Genomic DNA, 27,783 nt, shown 5'->3' on the forward strand with positions numbered 1-27,783 from the left:
GCGGCCCTTATCTATAATGCGATCGCTGGATCGCGAAGCGGCTGCCGGCCCTTATCTGTAGATCCGATCGCTCTCGCGGCTCTCGGCCCTTATCTGGAGATGCGATCGCTGGCTTGCAACGCCTCCCGCTCGGCTCTGGCTCCCCCGCTTGCGCGGCTCTCGGCTCTGACACTCCCGCGCCTACTCGCAGGCTCAGCGCTTCGTGGCAGCGGTTGCTGCACGGCTTCTCACATTGCCCGCGGTCCGGCTGTCACCCGACGCCGTTGGACCCGAATGCTTTGCCCTTCTCCTCCAAATACTTCTACCCCGTTTTTTTTTTTTTTAATTTATTTGTTTTAACTACTCACAGTCTCTTCGGCCACCTTGTTTTAGGCTGATTGGCTCGCTCAAGATGTGGTAGCAGGGTAATCTGTGCCTGTTGCTGCCGCAGCTTTGCTGTTAATCTTCCAGCTTCCAGTAAGTACTATACTTTTAGTAGACGGAGCCTCGTGTTTTCTTTTTGAAGCTCTCTGCTACTGGTTAGTCTTGCCGCAGGGTACGATCGGACTCGTCGCCACTGTAAAGTCTGTAGGTTGTGCAGTAAATAACTTCAGAGACTTTAGAAGTACAAACAAAACAGGTCTTTACTATTCAGAGGTCTGGGCGATTTCTGCCCTAGTTAACGTATTCCAACCCTTATATACTGGTGTGGTCACTATCGGTATTACAGTATACATGAGCCAATAAATAGTGCCACCCTAAAGTAGTGCTCTTAAAGGCGAACGGTTACATTCTATAGTTCCCTTAAAGGTAAACGGTTACATACACAACAAGCCCAACATCCGAAGGGACGTGGAGAACCGGCAGTTTCAGGGCATGAATGAAAGGCCAACTAGGGCCTTCCAGATAGGCCAACCGGTTTTGGCCCGGGACTACCGTACCGAGAAATGGCAGCCTGGAACTATCTGCACACGATTAGGACCACTGATGTATACCGTGGACATCGGAGACAGCATAATAAGGCGCCATGCTGACCAAATCATCAAGTCATCTGAAAAGGGACAACCTACACCACCACTCTATACATCTAACGATGAAGTAGAGATACCCATATCTACCTCCGATCCGGTGATACTGGAGCCCGATGAACCCGACACTGGCCCTTAAGCCGAATCAGCCTTGCCAGAAGAACCTACTACACCACCAGAAACTACTACACCCCCGAGGCGTTATCCGGACCGAGTCAGGAAGCCTCCTGAGAGACTAACTTATAATTAATTAATACAGCAATGTATATTATTTTGCATATAACATGTAATTAATAATTACTTAAAATATGATGTACGAGTTAGCTAGAAGGGGAGGAATTGTGGTGTATGTGCCTTTAAGAGCAATTATGGTGTATGTGCCTTTAAGAGCCCCAGGTGTGCGTAATGCCGGTAATTGCCACTTGGGCTATATAAGCCTGTGTATTGTGTATATCCTTTAGAAACCCCCCCCCAGACTTGCTTAGTAAATACCTATGAACCAACTCCTGTCTTCAGTGTCTTTATCTACACACGGACACTACACCTACAATGCCGCCTATCTGTGTCATCGACAAATTTGGATATATGACTTTCTATGCCATCATCTAAGTCATTAATAAATACTGTGAATAGTTGAGGCCCCAACACAGATCCCTGCGAGAAACCACTAGTCACATCCTGCCAATTTGAGTACCTACCCATTATCCCTACTGCCTGTCTCCTGTCACTCAGCCAATTTCCTAATCAGGTCAATAATTTGCCCTCAATTCTGTGGGCTTCCACCTTAGTTAACAGTCTCTTATGTGGGACTTTATCAAATGTCTTACACCAAGCCACTACTCAAATAAACTGTACAGGAACCATGAACCAATGCCTTCTGGAAGTCCATTTAAATAACATCCATAGATATTCCCCTGTCCACTACTTCAGTCACCTCCTCAAAAAATTCAATCAGGTTTGTCAGGCATGACCTACCTTTCACAAATCCATGCTGGCTCTCTCTGATCAACTAAAAATGTTTGAGGTGTTCAGTCACCCATGTAATATCTTTCTTGGGTTCGTACCTGCTGGTATCACACAAGGTTCCCGGTATTCACAGTGTCTTCAGAAACATGCTCTCAACCAGTGAGGTCCACGTGTATATTCTTACCAGCACAGATTACAGGTGAAACCTTTCCCATGCTGCTCTGCACTGTCCTTTCTGAGGTTTAACCTTCTCTGATGTTATTCACGTTGTGATTTCAATGTGAGTTTGCAGAAAAGGAGGAGCTTCAGTTGTCTATCATAAATAAACCAATGCCCCAATGTCACTAACAGAAAGGCAACTGCACAAGTGACCTTTCAAACTGAGGAGGCACCACTGATGTAATTAAACATACAGGCCTAGAAATTGGGTATAGCCCCGCCAGCACGTTTGCACCGAAAATTTTGCGCTTGCCACGGAGCCAGTTGTGCCCGCCCCATATTCACTTTCAGCGCCCCAAAGCGGAACCGGGCGCTGGTACAGAGTGTGTCCGCCCCGCTTGGGGCGCTGAAAGTGAATTTCAGCGCTCCCGGTCCCGCTACGCCACCCGATGCGGTGCGGCAGGCTGCTGTACTGCAGGCCTCCCCCTTCTCTTAAGGGGGAGGTGCCTGCAATGGCCGGAGCCCCGATTGCAAGTGCCGGCAAAAGAGCCCGGCACAACGGAGAAGTGCCGGGCTCCACGGAAACCAGCCGGCAATGCCGCGGGGGGGGTGGTGGAGGAGGCCGGGGAAGGAGGTGCGGGCAGGGGGCCGCCAAAAAAGCGGCCGCCCCGCACCTCCACCTTAACTTGCGCCGCTAAGGCTGCAGTAAGGACCCGGTCTCCCGATGTTGTTAGCGCCCGCCACGGAAGAGGTGGCCGCTACTGAAGATGGGGATCGGCATGGTTTCGGGCGGTACCGGGGCACTGCGCACACCGATGACGTCATCGGTGCCGGCGCAGTGCTACCGGCTAACGCCGATGTTAGGACCCACCTAATTTCGGGCGCGACGCAACTTCCGGCGCAACCCACTCTTTCGCCCCTAATTGGGCGCAAACGCAACTGAATTTCTAGGCCAAAATCTAATTAAAATAAAATAAAATCCCAATTTAAACCACTGTGGCGACACGCCACCACTGGACATAATCCACTCACGGCGGCATGGACAGTTTAAGCAGACGCCCTCAGCCGGGGGCCCTTTCCTCCAGCAACTTGTTTCCCGCAGGGACAGGCTGCCGGGAGCACTTCCTGTCTGGGGAGTATTTAAGTGGATGCGTGGGCTTTTCCAGTTCCTCTTTGCCATGAGGTTGAATAAAGCAGTTGTGTTTTACTAGCTCTGGTCTCAACTCCCACGTTTGCCGCGGTATCTCAACACTGGTGACCCCGACGCTCAGGACGAATCCTAAGCTAGCATGGCGGATACAAACGCAGTCACGGTTAAACTACTGGACTTTTGGGAGAACGTGGCCGAAGCCTGGTTTGTTCAAGCTGAGTCCAGATTCCGGCTGAAACACATTACAGTCGACGCCACAAAGTACGACTACCTCGTCTCCTCTCTCACCTATGCCACAGTCCCCAAGGTTTGGGCAGCGCTGCAGGATCCACCAGTGGAAGGCAAGTACGAACATCTGAAGGCTGCGCTCCATAAAAAATTTCAAACGTCCTCTTACCAGCGCAACTGCCAACTCCTTGACCTCCCCGGCCTTGGTGACGCTTCACCCTCGGATCTGCTTTCCCACATGCTGTCCCTCTCGGACGACAAAAACACCGGCGCCCTCTTTCGCATGCTTTTCATTCGGCAGCTCCCCGCCAGCATCCGCCCGCTCATTGTGGAGTCTGGCTCCACGGACCTGAATGACATAGCCGAAAAGGCCGACCGGCTGCTCTCTGCGCAGTCCGCTCGCGATGTCGCGCCTGACCTCATGGCAACGACCACGCGGTCTTCCCGGCCCACTAGGCCCGACCGCCCTACCACTCCGGGTCACTGCTACTACCACACCTGTTTTGGCACTAGGGCCCAACGCTGCACGCCACCGTGCACTTTCAAACCACCCCCCGCACCGGCCCCCGTGATGGCCGCGGGGTAAAAGGGGCCTCTACTGTACGTCACCGACGACAGAACCAACCGCCGATTTCTGTGCGACACAGGGGCCCAGCACAGCATCACCCCCGCCTCCGCCCTCGAAATCCAACGCGGCACACAGGGTATCACGCTGGCCGCAGCCAATGGCTCTGACATCCGCACATATGGCACCCGCATGGTCACGCTCGACCTCGCAGGCCGCCGCTACCGCTGGGAGTTCCTCACAGCCAAGGTACTCTGCCCACTCATCGGCGCCGACTTCCTACGCGCCCACGGCCTCCTTGTCGACATTCCGAGGCACCGCCTCGTCGACATCAACACTATGGCCCCCATCCCCGGCGCATTCACCCCGGCCCGTTCGGCCGGCCTGACGACCTACTGCCTCGCCAGAGCCACGGACGACTACTCGGCACTCCTAGCCGAGTTTCCCGCCCTCACTAACCCGACCTTCTCGGCCAAAGCCGCCAAACACGGTGTGGAGCACTATATTCCCACCACCGGCCCCCCAGTTTCTGCCCATGCCCGCAGACTCTACCCGGCCAAGCTGGAAATCGCGCGGGCCGAGTTCACCACCATGGAACAACTCGGTATCATCCGCCGCTCCAGCAGCCCTTGGGCCTCGCCCCTCCACATCGCCCCCAAGCCTGGCGGAGGCTGGCGCCCTTGCGGGGACTACCGCCGCCTCAACGACGCCACCACCCCCGACCGATACCCGGTGCCACACATCCAGGACTTCTCGGCCCGACTTGCCGGACGAACCGTCTTTTCCAAGGTCGACCTGGTGCGCGGTTACCACCAAGTCCCCGTACACCCCGCGGACATCCCCAAGACGGCCGTCATCACCCCATTCGGCCTGTTCGAGTTCCTGAGGATGCCCTTCGGCCTCAAGAATGCAGCCCAGGCTTTCCAGCGCCTTATGGACTCAGTCCTCCGGGACCTGAACTTCCTATTCATCTATCTAGACGACATTCTCGTGGCCAGCTCCTCCAAACAGGAACACCTCGAACACCTTTGCATCCTGTTCGGGTGCCTAGCCCAACACGGGCTCATCCTCAGCCGGGCGAAGTGCCAATTCGGCCTAACCGAGATCGATTTTCTCGGTCACCACATCACCCCTGCTGGGGCCGTCCCCCTGCCCAACAAGGCACAGGCCGTCCAGCAATTCCCCCACCCCAAAACCATCAAGGGCCTCCAGGAGTTCCTCGGGATGGTGAACTTCTACAACAGGTTCATCCCCAGAGCTGCAGCCCTCATGAAGCCCCTATACGACTCCCTCCGAGGTAAATCCGGCAAGATGGACGTAGCCTAGACCACTGACACGTCAGCCGCCTTCGACGCCACCAAAAACGCGCTCGCCGACGCCACCCTGCTCGCGCACCCAAGGGCCGATGCCCGGGTCGCGCTCACCACCGACGCCTCCGACCATGCGGTCGGAGATGTGTTCGAGCAGTGGGTCAATGGCGCGTGGCAGCCACTTGCCTTCTACAGCCGCCAACTGCGCCCCCCGGAGGTCAAATACTCCACTTTCGACCGCGAGCTTCTCGCGCTCCACCTGTTGGTCCGCCATTTCAGGTTCCTCCTGGAAGGCCGCCCCTTCACCGCGTACGTGGACCACAAGCCGCTCACATACGCGATGGCCAAGCACACCGAACCCTGGTCCGCTAGGCAGCAACGCCAGCTCGCGGCCGTGTCCGAGTTTACTACGGACATCCAGCACGTCTCCGGTAGAGACAACGATGTCGCCGACTGCCTTTCCCGTCCCGCCATCTGCGCAAATCACCTCACAGTCGACTACGCGCAACTAGCAGTGGCCCAGCTCACGGACCCAGACCTCCTCTCGGCGGCCACCAGCCTGCCAGGGCTACGCCTAGCCAAGGTCGCGCATGGGCCCGAAGCCACAGCAGTCACTTGCGATGTCTCACTCGGCCAACCCAGGCCGGTCGTCCCTGCAACCTGGCGCTGCCGCATCTTCGACGCGCTACACGTGCTCTCCCATCCGGGTGCCCGCGCATCCGTCAAACTCCTCTCCCAGCGTTTCGTCTGGCGCAGCCTCAGCAAAGATGTTCGGACTTGGGCCACCTCCTGCCTCGCTTGCCAATGGGCTAAGGTACAGCTACACACAAAAGCACCCCTGGGAGACTTCGAGGTACCCAGCCGCCGCTTCGACCACGTACACGTCGACATCGTCGGTCCTCTGCCGCCATCGCAAGGCCAAACTTATCTCCTCACGATGGTCGACCACTACACACGCTGGCCTGAGGCAGTGCCGCTGCCCTCCACCACTACAGCCGACATCGCCAGGGCGTTCGTTAACACCTGTGTTGCAAGGTTCGGCGTACCAGCCGACATAACCTCCGACAGAGGCGCCCAGTTCACCTCCGAACTCTGGACGGCCACAGCACGCAACCTCGGGGTGACGCTCCACCGAACCACGGCGTACCACCCGCAGGCCAATGGGCTGTGTGAACGCTTCCACAGGTCACTCAAGGCCTCACTCCGCGCCGGCCTGCAGGACAGTACCTGGACTGACCACCTACCGTGGGTGCTACTAGGCCTACGCACTGCAGTCAAGGAAGACCTCCAGTCCTCGGCAGCGGAGTTAGTCTACGGACAACCGCTGCGCGTCCCAGGCGAATTCCTTCCGGAGGCTACCACGCCTTGGTCGGCCGAACAGCAGCGGCTCAACTCTTTCTCTTCCGCTCAGCAGTTCGCCCCGCTTCCGGTCAACCGACACGGCGAACTCACACCTCACGTCCCGCCAAATTTACAGCAGGCGCGCTTCGTCTTCGTGCGACACGACGCGCACCGCGGCCCCCTGCGACCCCCGTATGACGGACCGTATGAGGTACTACAAACCGGGGACAAGGTCTTCAAGCTGCGACTCGGCGACAGGGTCGACACAGTCTCCATCGACCGGCTCAAACCAGCACACACAGAACCAGGGGAACAGGTCCCTGTGGCCCGGCCTCCAACTAGAGGCTGTCCCGCCAGCAAGCCAGCACAGCCGGCGGCGAACCGCCCGGCCCCACCAACTAGACCGGCGACCACTCAGAGCCGCTGCGGCAGAACCATCAGACCACCGTCACGACTCGTCCACTCCTCCTAAGCGGATTCTGGGGGGAGCTCTGTGGCGACACGCCACCACTGGACATAATCCGCTCACGGCGGCACGGACAGTTTAAGCAGACGCCCCCAGCTGGAGGCCCTTTCCTCCAGCAACTTGTTTCCCGCAGGGACAGGCTGCCGGGAGCACTTCCTGTCTGGGGAGTATTTAAGTGGATGCGCGGGCTTTTCCAGTTCCTCTTTGCCATGAGGTTGAATAAAGCAGTTGTGTTTTACTAGCTCTGGTCTCGACTCCCACGTTTGCCACGGTATCTCAACACCACCACATTTTTATTGGTGTCGATGTGGCCACGAAACTCGGCACCTTAGCGCCGGTTGTTATGGCCGATTTGAAGAAAAAAATGGCGCTTGCCACGCTTCCACCAACCTTCAGCGCGGCCTGCACTGGTCGCCATCTTGAGAAGGGCAATAGCGCGGCTGTTGCCTACGTGCGCCGGAAGAAATCAAATAAGGCAGATTGTGACGTCAACTATTATGTAACACTGATTTGACGCTCGACCAGCAATTTTCGACATCGCTGCTCCACTGTACAACCTCTCTTAAACACACACAGCTGAATGTGCGTGCATAGAAACATAGAAGATAGGAGCAGGAGTAGGCCATTTGGCCCTTTGAGCCTGCTCCGCCATTCAATGAGATCATGGCTGATCATCCAAATTCAGTACCCTGTCCCTGCCTTCTCCCCATATCCCATGATCCCTTTAGCCTTAAGAAATATATCCAACTCTTTCATGAATATATTTAATGAACTGGCCTCCACCGCCCTCTGTGGCAGAGAATTCCACAGGTTCACCACTCTCTGGGTGAAGAAATTCCTCCTCATTTCAGTCCTAAATGGCTTACCCCTTATCCTTAGACTACGACCCCTGGTTCTGGACTCCCCAGCCATCAGAAACATCCTTCCTGCATCTAGTCTGTCCAGGCCTGACAGAAATTTATAGGTTTCGATGAGATCCCCTCTCAATCTTCTAAACTCCAGTGAGTATAAGTCCAATCGACACAATCTCTCCTCATACATCATTCCTGCCATCCCAGGTATCAGCCTGGTGAATCTTCGCTGCATTCCTTCCATGGCAAGAACGTCCTTCCTCAGGTAAGGCGACCAAAACTGCACACGATACTCAAGGTGCGGTCTCACCAAGGCCCTGTACAACTGTAGCAAGACATCCTTGTTCCTGTACTCAAACCCTCTTGCTACGAAGGCCAACATACCATTTGCCTTCTTAACCGCCTGCTGCACCTGCATGCTTACCTTCAGCGACTGGTGCACAAGAACACCCACGTCTCTTTGCACTTCCCCTTCTCCCAATCTATTGCCATTCAAATAATAATCTGCCTTCCTGCTTTTGCCACCAAAGTGGATAACCTCACATTTATCCACATTATAGTGCATTTGCCAAGTTTCTGCCCAATCACCCAACCTGTCCAAATCGTACTGGAGTTTCACAACATCCTCCTCACAGCATACCCTCCCACCCAGCTTTGTGTCGTCTGCAAATTTGGAGATATTACATCCAATTCCCTCGTCCAGATCATTAATATATATTGTGAACAGCTGGGGTCCTAGGACTGATCCTTGTGGTACCCCACTAGTCACTGCCTGCCACTCAGAAAACGACCCGTTTATTCCAACTCTTTGCTTTCTGTCTGCCAACCAGTTCTCTATCCAAGTCAATACCTTGCCCCCAATCCCATGTGCCTTAAATTTGCACGCTAATCTCTTATGTGGGACCTTATCGAAAGCCTTCTGAAAGTCCAAATACACCACATCCACTGGTTCTCCCTTATCTATTTTACCAGTTACATCCTCAAAAAATTCCAGTAGATTAGTCAAGCATGATTTACCTTTTGTAAATCCATGTTGACTTTGTCCGATCCTGTCGCTGCTTTCCAAGTGCTCTGCTATTACATTTTTTATAAAGGACTCCAGCATTTTCCCCTCTACCGATGTCAGGCTTACCGGTCTATAATTCCCTGCTTTTTCTCTACCACCTTTTTTGAATAGTGGGGTAACATTAGCTACCCTCCAATCCATGGGTACTGTTCCAGAGTCTATTCAGTTCTGAAAGATGACCAGCAATGCATCTACTATTTCTAGGGCCACTTCCTTAAGTACCCTGGGATGTAGATTATCAGGCCATGGGGATTTATCGGCCTTCAGTCCCATCAATTTTCCTAACACCATTTCCCTACAAATACCGATTTCTTTCAGTTCCACCCTTTCATCAGACCCTATGTGCCCCGGCATCTCTGGGAGGTTATTTGTGTCCTCCTTTGTGAAGACAGAACCAAAGTATGTATTTAGTTGGTTCTTTGTTCCCCATTATAAATTCCCCTGATTCTGACTGCAAGGAACCTACTCTTGACTTCACCAATCTTTTTCTCTTCACATATCTATAAAAGCTTTTACAGTCTGTTTTTATGTTCCCTGCAAGCTTACTCTCATATTCTATTTTCCCTTTCTTAATTAATCCCTTTGTCCTCCTTTGTTGAATCCTAAAGTGCTCCCAATCCTCAGGATTATTGCTTTTTCTGGCCAATTTATATGTCCTCTCCTTGGATCTTATGCTATCCCTAATTTCCCTTGTTAGCCATGGTTGAGTCACCTTTTTTGGTTTATTTTTATGCCAAACTGGGATGAACAAATTCTGTAGCTCATCCATTCGGTCTTTGAATGTTTGCCATTGCCTATCCACCGTCAACCCTTTGAGTGCCATTCCCCAATCAATCCTACCCAACTCGCTCCTCAGACCATCGTAGTTTCCTTTATTTAAATTGAGGACCCTAGTCTCTGAGTCAACTACATCATTCTCCATCTTAATGAAGAATTTAATCATATTATGATCGCTCCGACCCAAGGGGCCTTGTACAACAAGATTGCTAATTAATCCTTTCTCGTTACATAATACCCAGTCTAAGATGGCCTGATCTCTGGTTGGTTCCTCGACATATTGGTCCAGGAAACCATCCCGTAAACACTCCAGGAATTCCTCCTCCACAGTATTGTTACTAATTTGGTTGGCCCAATCTATATGTAAATTAAAGTCACCCATGATGACTGCTGTGCCCTTATTGCATGCTTCTTTAATTTCCCTTTTAATGCCATCCCCAACCTCCGCCTTATTGTTTGGAGGTCTATATACCACTCCCACTAACATTTTTTTCCCCTTAGTATTTCTCAATTCTACCCATACAGATTCCACATCATCAGAGCTAATATCCTTCATTACAATTGTGTTAATCCCTTCTTTAACCAGTAATGCTATCCCACCTCCCTTTCCTTTTTGCCTATCTTTCCTGAATATCGGATACCCCTGGATGTTGAGTTCCCAGTCTTGGCCATCCTTGAGCCACGCTTCCGTAATCCCAACCAAATCGTATTCGTTTACCTCTATTTGTGCAGCCAATTCATCCACCTTATTACAAATGCTCCTCGCATTAAGACACAAAGGGGGAGAAATTGGGTGAGTAGCGCCACTTGTTAGCGCCAAAAGAGACAGGCAGTGGCTGTAGCGCCACTGGCTGCGCCTCCCGTGATATTGAGTTGGGGCGATAATGGTGGCGTTAGCCTTTTGCGCTGCGCCGCCACCGATGATGTCATCGGTGTGCGCAGTGCCCCATTCGCGCCCCGTTCGTGATATTTGGTTGCGAATGCCGCAGTTGCGCCGTTCGCTACCCGCGCCCGGTTCACGGGGCTTACTGTGCCGGCAGCGGCGCAAGTTAAGGTGGAGGTGCGGGGCGGCTGCCTTTTTCGGCAGCCGCCTGCCAGCACCTCCGTCCCAGGCCTCCTGACCACCCCCCCCCCCGTGGCATTGCCGGCTGTTTCCCGAGAGCCCGGCATTTCTCCTGGATGCCGGGCTCTTTTGCCGGCATTCACGATCGGGGATTGCGCTGTTGCAGGCCCCTCCCCCTTAACAATGGGAGGAAGGCCTGTGGTACCACAGCATGCCATGCCGCAGCGTGTGGCGCTGCGGCACGTTGCGCTGCGATATTCAGTTTCAGCGCCCTAAGAGGGACGCGGAGCGCCTCGAGCCTCGCCCCGTCTCCCTCTAGGGGCAATGAAACTGAATATCTGACGATCGCTAAAGCCTCGAACGCTGCGCTAAATCCTGCGCTCAGGCGAACTTGGCGCCAGTTTGGCGCCTCAACCCAATTTCTAGGCCATAGCCTTCAGGCTTATTTTTTTAACGCTCTTAGACCTATTAGAATTATTATTTACTGTGGCCATGTTTGATTTAAACCGTTGATTTCTCTGACTGCCACTTTTGTTTTTCTCCTTCCTATCTTTTGCTTTTATCCTTGTTTCCCTTTCCTCTGTCTCCCTGCTCAGGTTCCCAACCCCCTGCCATTTTAGTTCAAACCCTCCCCCACAGCACTAGCAAACACTCCCCCTAGGACATCGGTTCCAGCCCTGCCCAGGTGCAAACCTTCCGGTTTGAACTGGTCCCACCTCCCCCAGAACCGGTTCGAATGTCCCAGGAAATTGAATCCCTCCCCCTGGCACCATTCCTCTAGCCACGTATTCATCTGAAGTATCCTTCTATTTCTACTCTGACTAGCACGTGGCACTGGTAGCAATCCTGAGATTACTACCTTTGAGGTCCTGTTTTTTAATTTGTCTCCTAACTCCCTATATTCAGCTTTTAGGACCTCATCCTGCTTTTTACCTATATCGTTGGTGCCTATATGCACCACGACAACTGGCTGTTCACCCTCCCCTTCCAAGATGTTCTGCAGCCGCTCAGAGACATCCTTGACCCTTGCACCAGGGAGGCAACACACCATCCTGGAATCTCGTTTGCGGCCGCAGAAACGCCTATCTATTCCCCTTACAATAGAATCCCCTATTACTATAGCTCTACCCCTCTTTTTCCTCCCATTCTGTGCAGCAGAGCCACCCCTGGTGCCAGGAAGTTGGCTGCTGCTGCCTTCCTCTGATAAGCCATCCCCCCCAACAGTACCCAAAGTGGTGTATCTGTTGGAGAGGGGGATGGCCACAGGGAACCCCTGCACTACCTGCCTGCGCCTAGTACTCTGCCTATTGGTCACCCGTTCCCTTTCTTCCTGTCCAACCTCTACCTGCAGTGTGTCCAACTCCGTAAACGTGCTATTCACGATGTCCTGAGCATCGTGAACGCTCCAGTATGCATCCAATCGCAGCTCCAGTGCCGCAATGCGGTCTGTCAGTAGCTGCAGCTGGATGCACTTCTTGCACACGTAGTTGTCAGCTGCATGACAGGCCCCCACCCACCAGTGCTACTTAAAAGGAAATAATGCAACTTTGAGGCAAGTTGCTTTTTGCATTTGCAATAGTTCCTGTACAGTTTATTTGAGTAGTGGTTTGGTGTAAGACATTTTAAAAGTTGTTAAAGTGTACAGGGAGTGCTGCTGGACATTGGAAAGGCGTTGGCTCTTAAAGGAACACCTCTGACTACACCACTTGCTCCCAGGCATGGGGCCTCTACTTGCAGTCCCCCTCGCGATACAGCATGACAGGGCGATGGAGCAGAGGCAGCAAAGAAGACAAGCTGCTCACAGGGGAGGTGGCAGGGAGGGGGGTGGCGGCGGCAGGGGCAGATGGAAGGCTGTCAGCAGGAGGCCTTACCCACCTAGGGTCTTCAGGGAGTACTTCTCCCTCCTGCACCTAAGCCAGGGTCAGTGTATTCGCAGGCTCCACTTCACCAAGGAGGTGGTCACAGAACTCTGCCACCTCTTTGAACCAGACCTGCAGCCTCAGAGCAGGGTGACGACTGTGCTGCCAATGACCCTCAAGCTGACCGTGGCCCTGAATTTTTTCACCAGCAGATCCTTCCAGGCAGGAGCAGGCGACATAGCTAATATATCGCAGTTCGCCATCCATTGCTGTATCCGGGAGGTCACAGAGGCACTGTACTCCAGGAGAAGGGACTTCATTGTCTTCTCTCTGAACACAAAGAGGCAGGAGGAGCGCACATGTGGCTTTGCCAAGATATCGGGATTCCCCATGGTGCAGGGCGCCATCAACTGCATACACATGGCTTTGCAGGTGCCGCATATCAATGCTGAGATGTTCTGTAACCGCAAAGGCTACCACTCTCTTAATATGCAGTTGGTGGGCGACCACGCCCAGCACATCATGATGGATGTAGTGTATGTACCTTTAAGGGGAGAACTACTTTTTACAGCTCCTGTATACTGTAGTACCGGCAGTGACCACACCTGTATATAAACCCTGAGTAGGGATCTGTACGTTTAGTTTTAGAGTAACCCTCATCCAGTAAATACCTGTTGATTGTTCCTGCAGTCTTGTGTCTAGTTATTGAAGGACACACTACATCAAAAATACACGGATCTAACAGTGGCGACGAGGCAGATTCGAACCTACCTGCAACTCTGCATTACCTCTCAGGGATTCGCTCCTGGAGAACAGTGGAAGAAAGTTGAGGCCAGAAGCACGGGCGTCGACCACGAGCAACCGCCCAGTCATCCAGCAGAGATTGAGCATCGCAGGGGAGGCTGTTGAGAGCTGGGCTTGGTTCTCCAGTCACGGTGGTCCAGCGAAACGGGCTGGCAACAGGTACGGCGCAGACCCTTCCCGGACAGCGGCGGCTAGAGCCGAGCGATGGCACAGAAAAGGCCGAGCAGCATCGACGGCAGAAGAGAGAGGGTAGAGCGCACATGGCGCAGCCGGTGTTCAGGACCGAGCGGTGTCGACGGGAGAAGAGAGAGGGTAGAGCGCACAGGGCACAGCCAATGTTCAGGACCGAACGACGTCGACGGGAGAAGAGAGAGAGGCATGAAAGAAAACGCGCAGAGCGCAGCCGGTGTTCAAAGGACGAGCAGCGTCAGCGGGGAAGAAAGGGAAATGCGCAGAGTGCAGCCGGTGTTCAAGGGCCGAGCAGCCGCAGCGGAGAAGAAGGGAGAGCGTGGGAAATGCCATTTTGAGCTGCAGCGGAGAAGAAGGGAGAGCGCGGGAAAACGCCATTTTGAGCCGCAGCGGAGAAGAAGGGAGAGCGCGGGAAAACGCCATTTTGGGCCGCAGCGGAGAAGAGGGGAAGCGCGGGAAAACGCCATTTTGAGCCAGTCTAACCACACCCAGGGATGCCGAAGAGTGGCAGTATCACAGCGTTCGACAATGACGTCGAAGATTGGACGACATATGTCGAACGCATAGAAGTGTACTGCAAGGCGAATGAAGTGCCAGATGAGAGGAAAGCGCTGGTATTGTTGAATTCAATGGGTGCAAAAACGTATGGCTTACTGCGAAACCTAGTAACCCCAGAGAAGCCAGTGGACAAGGATTTTGGAAACATAGTGTCAACCCTACAGAACCACTTAAACCCCACACCGCTGCTGATAGCAGAAAGATTTAAGTTTCACAAAAGGAACCAGCATAAAGATGAAAGTAATGCTGAGTATTTAAAGGAACTGCGTAAGCTATCGAAACACTGCCAGTTTGGAGCGGGACTGGCAGATACCTTAAGGGACAAGTTTGTGTGTGGGCTTCAAAGTGAAGGAACCCAGAAACGGCATTTATCTGAAAAGGACCTTACGCTGGAAAAGGCTTTCAGCATGGCAGTATCACATGAAGCAGCCGCACGGGGCACTGCAGAGATACAACGGAGACCGCAAGAATATGGCACAAATGAAATGTCATACGGAACAGTGAAGTGTTATCGCTGCGGCAGAACAACACACGACCATAATGATTGCTGGTTTAAGGACAAAGTGTGCAGGCAGTGTGGAAAAGTAGGACACATAGCAAGAGTCTGCAGGTCAGGAAAGAAAACCAGCAGCAAGGAATCTCCACAGGAGAAGTACAAGAAGGTACATAAGGTGACGGAGAGTAGTTCAGACGAACAGAAAAGTGATACAGACTCCGGAAGCAAGGAGCTGGGTTGTCTGAAACTACATAAGGTGATCCAAATGGAGGATCATCAAACTATCTGGATCATGCTCAAGATAGCTGGAGTCCAAGTGAAAATGGAATTGGACACAGGATCAGCCCTAACAGTCATAAACCGAAGGGACTACAAGCGGCTATTCTCACATATACCCTTGAGAGATACAGAGATTGTCTTGAAGATGTACACGGGGCAAAAATTCTACCCCAAAGGAAAAATAAGGGTGAATGTTGTATATAACGGTAAGGAAACACCAAAAATGGACCTATATGTATTGCCAGATGGAGGACCACCACTACTAGGATGTGAATGGATCTGGAAGATACAGCTAGATTGGCATTCCATAAAAGCACTGACTGTAGATGCCAAAAAGGATGACGACGCCACACCTGGACGATTGTCAAAAATGCTAACTGACACACAAGAAGTGTTCCAGGAGGGACTTGGAACACTAAAAGGCATAGCAGTGATAATCAAAACAGAGGAAAATGCAAGCCCAACATTTTTTAAGGCCAGACCAGTGCCTTATGCTATCTGCCCAGCCATCGAAGCAGAGCTGGAAGGTTTGGAACGTTCAGGAGTACTGTCCAAAGTGGACTGGAGTGAGTGGGCCACACCCATCGTTCCTGTAATGAAGAGGTCATTGAGTAATACGCCTGGGGAACCAAAGAAAGTTTGCATCTGTGAGGACTTTAAGGTGACAGTGAACCCAATCCTTCACACGGTACAATATCCGCTTCCGCGGATTGAAGATATTTTCGCATCGCTATCTGGAGGGAAACGCTTCACTAAGATTGATCTGGCCCAGGCGTACCTGCAAATGGAGGTAGAAGAAGCCTCGAAACAGTACCTCACGATCAACACTCATAAAGGTCCCCACCAATACAACCAGCTGGTGTTCGGGGTAGCATCAGCTCCGGCTATTTGGCAAAGGGCAATGGATCAAGTCCTGCAAGGGATTCCAGGGACCCAGTGTTATTTGGACGACATCCTGGTCACAGGCGAAAATGACAGTGCTCACCTTGCCAACCTGGAGCAGGTGCTCACTAGATTGAAGGAATATGGGCTCCAAGCAAATTGCCACAAATGCGAGTTTTTCCAGAAGCAGATCTCGTATTGTGGCCACGTTATTGATGAAGAGGGGTTACATAAGTCCCCTGAAAAGATTGAGGCAGTAGTCAAGGCTCCAGCACCGGAAAATGTGTCACAACTGAGGTCGTTCCTCGGGCTGGTGAACTACTACCATAAGTTCTTGCCGAATTTGTCGACCGTACTACACACACTGAACACCCTACTGCAAACGGGGGTACCATGGAAGTGGAATGACGAATGTAAACGAGCTTTCCAGAAGCGCAAAGAATTGATCACATCAAAAGAGGTGTTGGCTCATTTCAACCCAGCACTACCAATTCGGTTGGCGTGTGATGCATCAACCTATGGCATTGGAGCGGTGCTGTCGCACAAGTTCCCGGTCGGCTCGGAGAGGCCGGTAGCCTTTGCGTCTCGGTCACTAACCTCAGCCGAGCGTAACTACGCCCAGATTGACAGGGAAGCCCTCAGCCTAGTGTGGGGAGTGAAAAAGTTCAACCACTATCTGCACGGGCAGAAGTTCACCTTGCTGACGGACCACCAACCACTTGTCTCCATCTTTAATCCAAAGAAGGGCGTACCGGTGATGACTGCGCAACGGCTACAAAGATGGTCGCTTTTTCTAGGGGCGAACCAATATGAAATCGAGTATAAGGGCACGAAACAGCATGGAAACGCTGATGGGCTATCACGCCTGCCACTGCCTACTGCGGAGGAAGCACCAGCAGTGGACCCTGTCGAAATATTTCATTCGACTATAATTGAACGCTTGCCAGTAACTAACGCTGATATAGAGAAGGAGACCCGAAATGACCCGACACTGTCTCGGGTATATGATTTGACGGTGAAGGGATAGCCAACACATGGCGACTCACTGTTGCCAGCATTCTCATCCAGAAGAGAACAGCTGTCAGTATGCCAGGGGACCTTGATGTGTGGATCCCGAGTGGTAATTCCACCCAAGTTAAGGGAGAGAGTGCTCAATGAGCTTCACGAAGGCCATCTGGGAGGGTTAAAAATGAAAAGCCTTGTTAGGGCTTATGTGTGGTGGCCGGGGATCGATCAGCAGATCGAGGACCTGACAAAGAGCTGCTCAGGATGCCAGAAGGTCCAAAATGCACCACCACATGTCCCTCTACACCCATGGGAGTGGCCCTCATCTCCATGGCAACGGGTGCATATTGATTTTGCCGGTCCATTCATAGACTCAATGTTTCTAATAGCCGTGGATGCGCACTCGAAATGGCCTGAGGTGATCAAAATGTCGTCCACCACCACGGAGAAAACTATTGCAGTCCTACGGACCATATTTGCCAGGAACGGCTCGCCAGAGCAGATTTGCTCTGATAACGGACCACAGTTTGTGTCCGAAGAGTTTCGAAGATTCATGAAAAGGAATGGGGTAAGGCATTACACATCTGCCCTGTATCATCCAGCCACAAATGGATTGGCTGAGAGGTTCGTACAAACCTTTAAGAAAGCAGTAAGGGCCATGTGCGATGACGACATTCCACTGCAGCATAAGGTGGACAATTTCCTGTTAGCCGACAGAAATGCGACACATGCAGTCACCAACCAGACCCCGGCCATGATGTTCTTTAACCGAAGGTTGAGATCTCGTCTGGACTTGCTCAGACCAAATGTACGAAGAGATGTTGAGAATAAGCAATTCCAGCACATCAATGAGAAGCCGACAAGGAGCTTCAATGTAGGGCAACCAGTCTTGGCCCGCGACTACCGAACAGAGAAATGGCAACCAGGAACGATATGCACACGGCAGGGGCCACTAATGTACACAGTGGATGTTGGGGAGAACATTGTGAGACGCCATGTCGACCAGATCCTAGAGTCACAGGAACGAGTCAACCCCATGTCTCGCGCACCTGGTGATGAACCCGACATACAGGTAGCATCTACCCCAGAAACAGTAGCATCGGAAGCTGATGAACCAACTGACGACAGGGGGCCTCTGCACCAAGAACAAGACACTCAGGAAAGGCGCTATCCAGAAAGGATCAGGAAGCCGCCCCAAAGACTGAATTTATAAATGGACTATTTTCAGTTAATGTGCATGTTAAAAGTGTTAATTGTTAAATGAACGCTATGGTACTGTCAATCTAAAAGGGGAGGAATTGCATTGTATGTACCTTTAAGGGGAGAACTACTTTTTACAGCTCCTGTATACTGTAGTACTGGCAGTGACCACACCTGTATATAAACCCTGAGTAGGGATCTGTATGTTTAGTTTTAGAGTAACCCTCATCCAGTAAATACCTGTTGATTGTTCCTGCAGTCTCGTGTCTAGTTATTGAAGGACACACTACATCAAAAATACACAGATCTAACAATGGAGAATGCCCGGTATCCTGGCAGCAGTCCACTGTGTCAGCAATCTTCCACTCACCATGTCGAACCCGAGAGTGACTACTCCATGACAAGGGCTATCCGCTCCACACCTGGCTGATGACACCCCATTCGCAACCCCACCACTTGTGGCCAGCAATCATATAATGACAGCCATGCTGCCACAAGGAACCTCATCGAGCAGACCTTCGGGGTGCTCAAGCAATGGTTCTACTACCTTGACAGTTTGGGAGGAGCTCTCAAGTACTTTTCGGAGCAGCTGTCCCAATTCGTGGTGGTTTGCTGCATCCTCCACAACTCGGTAATCATGAGGGCGCAGGCCTTGCCACCATGGGTTCCATGACCAACTCAGGAGGAGGAGGAGGAGAAGGAGAAAGAGGAAGAGGAAGAGAAGAAAAAGGAGGAGGAGGAAGAGAGGAGGCAGCCTGCAAATCCTTGTTCCGGATGGGCTGTCTGTGAGCGCATCATCAGACTCCGGTTCCCCTGAATGAAACCCCAGATCCCATTGCTCAACACCTCCCCACCTTACCATCCCTTTGTCATGGAACATCACACTTGGGCACAATGCTGAAATGAAAGCCATCACAAAACAAACATTCCAAACATAATTTATAAATGAATGATTCCAATATAATATTAGCAAGTCAACTCATCACCCTTATGTATTCCTTTAGTGCCTGTCTTGCGTGTTCCTTTGCCTATTCTACTGGTTCTATGCAGTGCTACCCCAGAGGCTGCAGCATGGCTGGTGAAGGCTGCTGATTTTCAGTGGGGGAGACTGCAGATGGCCTTGCAGGATGACCTCGAGCAGCTCTGGACCTAGAAGGCCAGGCTGTAGACTGCACCACCTTAGCATGGGCGGCAGCAGTCTGGGCAATGGCGGAGAGGCAGGGGCGGGAGTATGAATGCTGTCAGCATGAGAGAGGACAGCAGGTACTTGCTCCATAGAGCCACTGCCACTCCCCTGGAGTGGTGCCTTAGCATTCCTAGCCATCTGTTGGAGCACAAATTGCTGGACTGCTGTGAGACCCTGCAAGCCCCTTTCCACTCTCATAAATCCAGCCGCGATGGCAGTAGTTTGATCTTGAATGACAGCAATCTGAGCCTGCATGACAGAAGTCTGAGCTTCCACTCAAATATTGGGTCGCTTCCACTTGTGTTGCAATGGAAGTTGAGACATCGCCCATCACACCCAGCATCATGGTTGGGTCCACAAGTTCGCTAATGGAGTTGCCCAAAACTTTCATCCTGGAATTCATGGACGCTAAGCTCCACGTAAAGCCCCGTGCAATGTTGGAGCCGGACTCCTCCATGCTCCTTGACAGTGACAAGAGGCTCTCTGGCAGGACTGCCATTGCACCAAGCATTTCTGTGTGCATGCCCATCGCCCTTCTCCTCAACTAAGTTCTGTGCAGCAGAACTCATGCGACCTCACCCTCTGGGGAGCTGGCAGCTGCACTACTCTTCCCCCTGGCCTGGCTGCAGCCCATTCATGCTCGGTGACTCATCACGTGCAGATCCCGCCTCTATACTACCCTCTAAAGTACACGCAGTGTAATTTTCTGAGCTGGTGCCTGGGAGTGTCAGATCGCGTGACGGTGTCTCTTCTTCTCCATCACTCTCCTCCTCTACTTTTACTTCTTGCTGCACAGGCTGGGCTGCTGGCAGTTCTTGGGTATCTAAAAAGAAAAAAGGCGCAAGGGTCAGGTTGTGGTGAGGGGAGGGGAGGGGAGGTGGAAAGCAAGAAGTCCATTCATACATCATCAGCAGCTTGTAAGTGAGATGAGCTTGTGGGATGAGGGGGAAGTGGGATGCAAGAAGGAGGATTAGGTATGAGCATATCTTCATCATCAATGCGTTCAGCCTCGCCAGCGCCACGACCTCAGTGACGGCCCCTCCAATGATCTCCAGCACAGTCTCCTCCATGGGGGTTAGGTTGTGCAGCCATGCTTGCCCCCTGTCTGTTTGTTATGAGCCACCTTGGTCTAAAAGAGAAAGGGAAGTGTGTCAGTGAGTGTGGTGCAATGTGTTTGGGTGATGTGACTGTCGTGATTGAATAGCTGACATTGTGTGCAAGGTGTGAGGTGTGGGTGTTTGGCTTGCAGCAGTGGGAAGTGTGTGAGGGTGAGGTGAAGCTTTGATTGTGAGGTATGAATGGTGATAGGTAGAGATTGTTGGTAGGTGAGTGATGGGAGTGTGGTGCATTGAGCAGTGCGTGAGGCTAGTGTTGCAGTTGGTGAGATATGGCATTTGAAGATGCATTCACTCACCTTGACCACTCGAGTGAGGTCATTCAATTTTTTCATGCACGGGATCCACATTCTGGGGACAAGACTGTTGGCACTGTCGGCTTCTGCGATTTCCTCCCACTGCCTTCGCAAAGTGGGCTGGATTTTGTCATTGGGGACGGGTTGGGGGCGGGTCAGGTGGTCGGCGGTTCCCGCTCCCGCCTCCAATGTCAGGCAGGATAATTTAGTGGTTTTGGCCTAATTGGGCAATTGATTCCCAGCGTGTGGGAACCCCTGGCCCAATGAGTCTTTTGGTCCTGAAAGTCACCTCTGACGACGTCATTTACGCAGCTGCATTTAAGGGCTGCAAGCAGCCTTGGTTCATTTTCTGCCTTAGAACTTTTGTTTGGGATACTTCTAAGTGATTAGTGCTGCTGATATGCCAACTTCAAGGTCCAAGGCTGCACCCCGCTTTGATGAGGACTCCCTCCATGCTCTGGTGGAGGGAGCCAGAGCTCAGAAAGAGGTGTTGTTTCCTTCCTCTGGGAGCAAAAAACCTCCCCAGCAGACCAAAGCTGTGTGGCTGCAAGTGGCACAGGAGGTCAATGCAATATCAATGTGCAGCAGAACCTGGCTGCAGTGCAGAAAGAGGTTTAATGGCCTTCTCTGCACAGGAAAAGTGAGCATGACATTGTGGCGGAGCCACTAAGGGACTCCGATCAACTGTATATAATTCCCTTTAACAATATGTTAGCTACAGCCTGAGCCTGTATCTTTGTATATACTGTTTGCATGTACAGAGCGCGGTCCCTTTAAGAGGGTGGGCAAACGCGATGATATCACGCCGTTCATCACGTGATCCCCCACCGGCGGGAAAAACGTGATGACGTCATGACGCCAGCCACGGGACCGCCCAAGCAGTCTTCGTGGAGCCTCCGAACTGACTAGACCTGTATTCGTAGTTCTCATGCATTTTGTTTGTTAAACTCAGTTAGTTTTACATTAAACATCGTTTGTTTGATCGCCTGAGTCGACCTCAGTCTCTTGATAGGAACTAGACATTCCTACATTGGTGACCCCGGCTTTTGCAAATGGTTTTCGCAGAAGGAACGAAGCATGGAAACAAACGCCGTTGCATTGAAGCTACCGCAATTCTGGGAGCAACAAGCGACCTCGTGGTTCATCCAGGTCGAAGCCCAGTTTGCACTACGGAACATCGTTACGGATCAGACCCGTTACTTTTACGTGGTCTCCGCACTCGACAGCTCCACCGCCTCGCGGATCGTCAGCCTGCTTGAGAACCCCCCCGGACGACTGCAAGTATGAAACAATCAAGGCGCGGTTGTTACAGGTCTTTGGGCTCACGAAGGCGGAGCGCGCCCGCCGACTGCTCGCTATGCCCGGCCTCGGGGACTCCAAGCCGTCTGAGCTCATGAGCCAAATGTTCACGCTCCTTGGCTACGAACCGGAATGCTTCCCCTTTAGGGAGCTCTTCCTCAGTCAGTTACCAGAGCAAGTACAAGCTGCCCTGGCCAGGTCCGAAGTCACAGACTGCGCAGCACTTGCTGCCGAAGCGGACAAGATTTTCGTGGTGACACAGCAGTACTGCACTGCCATGAGGCGCCCATCCCCCACAGACGCTACCCCAGCCCCTCAACCTTTGGGGCTGTGCTTCTACCACGCACGGTTTGGCATGAAAGCCAGATGTTGCCGCCCTCCCTGCAGCTACTCTACCAAAAAAAAACAACTGCATCCCCGGCAAAAGAAGAACGGGTCTGACGGGTGCCCCGTGGCTGCGATGGCAATCGGAAATGCTGGCTAGTTACTGTTCATCACTGATTTCATCTCTGGTCGGCGATTCCTATGCGACACCGGCGCACAGTGCAGCATTCTACCCGCGTCCGCTATTGATGTACAAGCTGGGAGGCACGGCCTCTCCCTCAAAGCGGCTAATGGCAGAGCTATCTGGACCTTCGGCAATCGACGGGTCCAGGTGTGCTTCGGCGGCCAGCGATTTGTTTGGGAATTTGTTATGGCCAGGGTTTCACAAGCCATCCTCGGCGCGGATTTCCTGTGCGCCAACGGCCTCCTGGTCGATGTGTGGCACCGGCGGCTGATCAACGCGGCCATGTTTCACTCTATTCCTTGCCACTGTTGTAACACCATGTCGCACATCGTCTCCTGCGCTTTCCCAACTCCGGATGAGTTCGCTCACCTGCTCGGTGAATTTCCAGACCTGACCAGACAACCTGGCAAGCTGGCGGTCGCAAAGGCGGAGTTCGCTACGATGGAACGCCTGGGGATTATTCGCCGGTCCAATAGTCCCTGGTCTTCGCCTCTCCACATAGTACCGAAACCTGGCGGTGGATGGCGGCCATGCGGCGACTATCGGCGACTTAACGATGCTACCACTCCTGATCGATACCTGATCCCCCACATTCAGGATTTCTCTGCCCATTTGGCTGGGAACACCGTGTTTTCTAAGGTGGATCTGGTCCGAGGCTACCACCAGGTCCCGGTACACCCGCAGGACGTGCAGAAGACCGCAGTCATCACCCCATTCGGCTTTTTTGAATTTTTGAGGATGCCTTATGGGTTGAAGAACGCTGCCCAGGCCTTCCAGTGCCTCATGGACTCCGTGCTGCGGGACCTCAAGTTCCTTTTCGTCTACTTGGACGACAACCTCGTGGCCAGTCGGAATAAGGAGGAACACATCGCGCACCTACGCACACTCTTTCGACGCCTCAGCCAACACGGCCTGATTCTCAACCCGGCCAAGTGTCAGTTTGGTCTGCCCCACATTGATTTCCTGGGACATCACATTACATTGGAGGGAGCGGTGCCTTTGCAAGCGAAGGTAGAGGTGGTGACATCCATTCCGCGCCCGCAGACCACCAAGGCCCTGCAGGAGTTCCTCGGGATGGTAACCGTTTTGTGCCTAAGGCAGCACTGCTCATGCAGCCCCTGTACGAGGCCCTCAAGGGCAAGTCTGGCAAGGATCCGGTAAGCTGGACGGTCGACATGGACCGGGCGTTCGTTGACACGAAAAGCGCCATAGCCAACGCGACCATGCTGGCACACCCGCTGCCAGGTGCCATCATCGCCCTCACCACCGACACGTCAGACTATGCCATCGGTGCAGTGCAGGAACAGTGGGTAAATGGAACGTGGCAACTGCTGGCGTTCTTCAGCCATCAACTATGGCGAAACGAGCGGAAGTACAGTACCTTCGACCGGGAGTTGCTGGCTCTTTTTCTGGCCATCCGCCATTTCTGGTTCTTGCTGGAAGGACGTCCCTTCACTGCTTTTGTGGACCATAAGCCACTAACGTTCGCTATGGCCAAGACCGCCGAACCGTGGTCAGCCCGACAACAACGTCAGCTAACGTTTATCTCCGAATTCACTACTGATATTCAGCATGTGGCCGGTAAAGACAACCTGGTGGCAGATTGCCTCTCCCGCGCGACCGTTCAGGCAGTCCAGCTTGGCATCAACTATGCCCTCATGGCTGCGGATCAAGCCTCGGATCCAGAGGTGCAAGCTTACTGAACCAGCCCCTCTAGCCTCCAAGCGGCCGACGTCAAATTCCATGCCGCAGGCACCACGCTACTTTGTGACGTCTCCGTAGGAGATCCTCGTCCTATCGTGCCGGTCGCCTGGCGCCGCAAAGTTTTTGACGCCGTACACGGATTGTCACACCCTGACATGAAGGCCTTGCAAAGGCTGATGTCATCCAAGTTCGTTTGGCGGGGCATGTATATGGATGTCCGCGACTGGGCCAACACCTGCGTGGTCTGCCTAAAGGCCAAGGTGCAGCGTCACATCAAAGCTCCATTGGCCACCTTCGCTGTTCCGGAGCGACGGTTCGATCACGTGAATGTGGACCTGGTTTGGCCACTTCCACCTTCTCATGGGTTTACACATATCCTTACGATGGTAGACCGTGCCACTAGATGGCCAGAGGCAGTTCCCTTGTCATCCACCATTTCGGCAGACGTGGCCAGGGCATTCATCTCCTCTTGTGTCGCCCGTTTCGGGTTACCGGCGGACATCTCTTCTGATCGTGGACTGCAGTTTTCCTCTGAGCTCTGGAACGCAGTGGCTCAGGGGCTCGGAAACAGAGCCATGGTCCACATCCAATCAACTCATCAGCCACCAGGAGGCAGCCAGGTGTTTTGCACCAGTACCAACGTCGCATCATGGCTTTCAGAGCTCCCACGTCCCAGCAGAGCTGAAGAACGCTGAATATGTGTTCATCCGCCACGACGCTCATCGAGATCCGCTCAAGGCCCCTTACACTGGTCCTTTCCGCGTGCTAGAGCCAGGAGACAAAACTTTCTCTGTGGATATTGGAGGTAAACCGGACCACATTTCGGTTGACTGGTTGAAGCCGGCACATTTGGATCTTGGCCGCCCGGTCGAGACCGCACAGCTGCCAAAACGTGGCCGACTGCCCACAGTCGTCATGTCAGATCAAGCGCAACCACCCACCAGCCCGCCAGCCATCCAGCAGCTTCCACTTCAAGTGTACAGAAGTCGCTCTGACAGGCTTGTCAGGCCTCCTCGCCGTTTCACTTTTTCTGTTAAAGACAATTCTGGGGGAGCGCATGTGGCGGAGCCACTAAGGGACTCCGATCAACTGTATATAATTCCCTTTAACAATGGCCCAGAAATTAGGCTCGGGGGCTTGCCGCACGTGCAAGCCCCCAATGAGCACTTACCCGGCGCGCCTGCCGTTCGGCTCCCGGGACGCTTGCAATTCCTGTTTTCAGTTGATTACTCCCGGGCAGCGTCTGACGTCACGCCGCCCAGGAGTGCAGCCAGCGCGAAGCCTCGAGCGCAGAGTCTAAGTTAGACACGCCCCTTGAGGTCTCCTTAACATAGGCCACGCCCCCAATTTTTAACACAAGCTGCAAAGCAATTCTACATGCAGAGCAGCATTTTAAAGAAATTTTTTGTATTTTTATTAATCTTTAGGTAACTTTTATAAAGTTTTAAATACTTTTAAATTATTTTGAAGAATGTAAAGTAGTTTTAAACAGAATTAAAGCGTAGTTATTTTGATGAGCCGGCTGGGATCACGTGGGCACTGGGCAACCAATGGGAGGTTGCAAAAGTTCATTCATGAGTTTGATAGTAAGAACTGTCAAACTCATGAAAACTCAGGGTGCCCAAAACAGCACTTAAACTACAAATAAAAATTAAAAAAACATCCCACTAAATAAATGAACTATGAATAACTGTAAAAAAAACTATTTTAAACAATTAATCAAATTAAAAAATTTTTTTTTAACAAATAGGGTCTAAAAATACACTTACCTTACTGTAAATTCTTTAAAAATAATAAACCTGTGGAAAAAAAATTCTAAATTGTATTAATTGACCACTTACCTGTAAAACTAAGTACTTACGTCTAGTATTTTCAAGCGTAAAAACCGGAGGCCTTTACACACGGGCAACTCTTTACAAAAAAAGGAAATTCAGTGCGCACGCGCTGCCTGATACGTCGTACGCGTTCCGCCTCTTAACCCCTTGGGTCAGAGGAGAGGAAATGCCAGTTTTCCCCGCATGCGCTGTGCATGCTGAAAACCGGCAATTCCTCCGGGCCCACGTGTGAGTACCCCGTCCGTACTCACGCGTTGGGACAGGAATTACTGGCCCATTATGTTAGCTACAGCCTGAGTCTGTATCTTTGTATATACTGTTTGCATGTACAGAGCGTGGTCCCTTTAAGAGCACGGGCAAACGCGATGACGTCACGTCGTTCATCACGTGATCCCCCACCGGTGGGAAAAACGTGATGACATCATGACGTCAGCCACGGAACCGCCCAAGCAGTCCTCGTGGAGCCTCCGAACTGACTAGACCTGTATTCATAGTTCTCGTGCATTTTGTTTGTTAAACTCAGTTAGTTTTACATTAAACATCGTTTGTTTGATCGCCTGAGTCGACCTCAGTCTCTTGATAGGAACTAGACATTCCTACAACATCACCATTACCCTCAATCTGCTCCCCATTGCCTCTCATCACCAGCACTCTACATTGTTAACCTTCTCCTCCACATCCCACTTTACCCTTACATCCCTTGCACCCTTAACCATCCCTCTCTCTCTATGTACACATTAACTTAATTATTCGACTATGCTGCCCTCACACTCCCTATCACTGTGATGCTATGACAACAACTTACAACACACCTTGGCCTTGGAACCTCACTCTACCTTTGTGGCCTTCTAAGCATCTATGCTATGGATTCTCTACACTCACTCCATCATTCTCACTCAAACTCCACTTTTGTCCCTCATTGCAGGAAAAGAGAGCCCACAATAAGAGGGAAAGGGTGAAGACAGGAGGAGAGCCATCCTCAATAGCCCAGCTCACCAGCGCTGAGGAGGCGGCCCTTGAGATCATGGGAGCAGAGGAGGATGTGCAAGTGGGGGACAGACAGATGGGGCGCATCAGAGCAAGCTGGTGACAGAATAGTTTTGCATCTCTCTCATTTACATTGCATGAGTGACTGATATTGATTCTGATGCTCTAAAAGATTGACTTTTGATCATCTGCACAATTCCATGTGCATGCAACGTTCATATCACATGTCTAACTCTTTCCTTTACTTCCCCACAGGACCATTGCCAGCCACCCTCCCCACTGCCAAGGAGGAAGAGCCTGAGCCAAAAGACTCCTCAGAGGAAGCTGCAACCTCTGAGGGCGTAGCGTCACCAGCATTAAGCGCATCCAGCACCAGCGCAGAAACTCACACCTCGGTGGGACCTTCGCGAGATAGAGTAGTGTTGTCACAGATCACAGATCACAGAAACCCCACAGTGCAGATAGAGGCCATTTCGGCCCATCGAGCCTGCACCGACACATATCCCACCCGATCCCCGTAACCCCTACACCAATCCCACCCTATCCCCGTAACCCCACGTATTTAATCCCCCTAACACTAAGGGTCAATTTATCATAGCCAATAATCCTAACCCGCACATCTTTGGACTGTG

This window comes from Somniosus microcephalus, chromosome 4 (assembly GCF_052327205.1).
Source record: "Somniosus microcephalus isolate GS21.2 chromosome 4, FLI_Smic_1.0, whole genome shotgun sequence".
NCBI classification, from domain to species: Eukaryota; Metazoa; Chordata; class Chondrichthyes; order Squaliformes; family Somniosidae; genus Somniosus; species Somniosus microcephalus.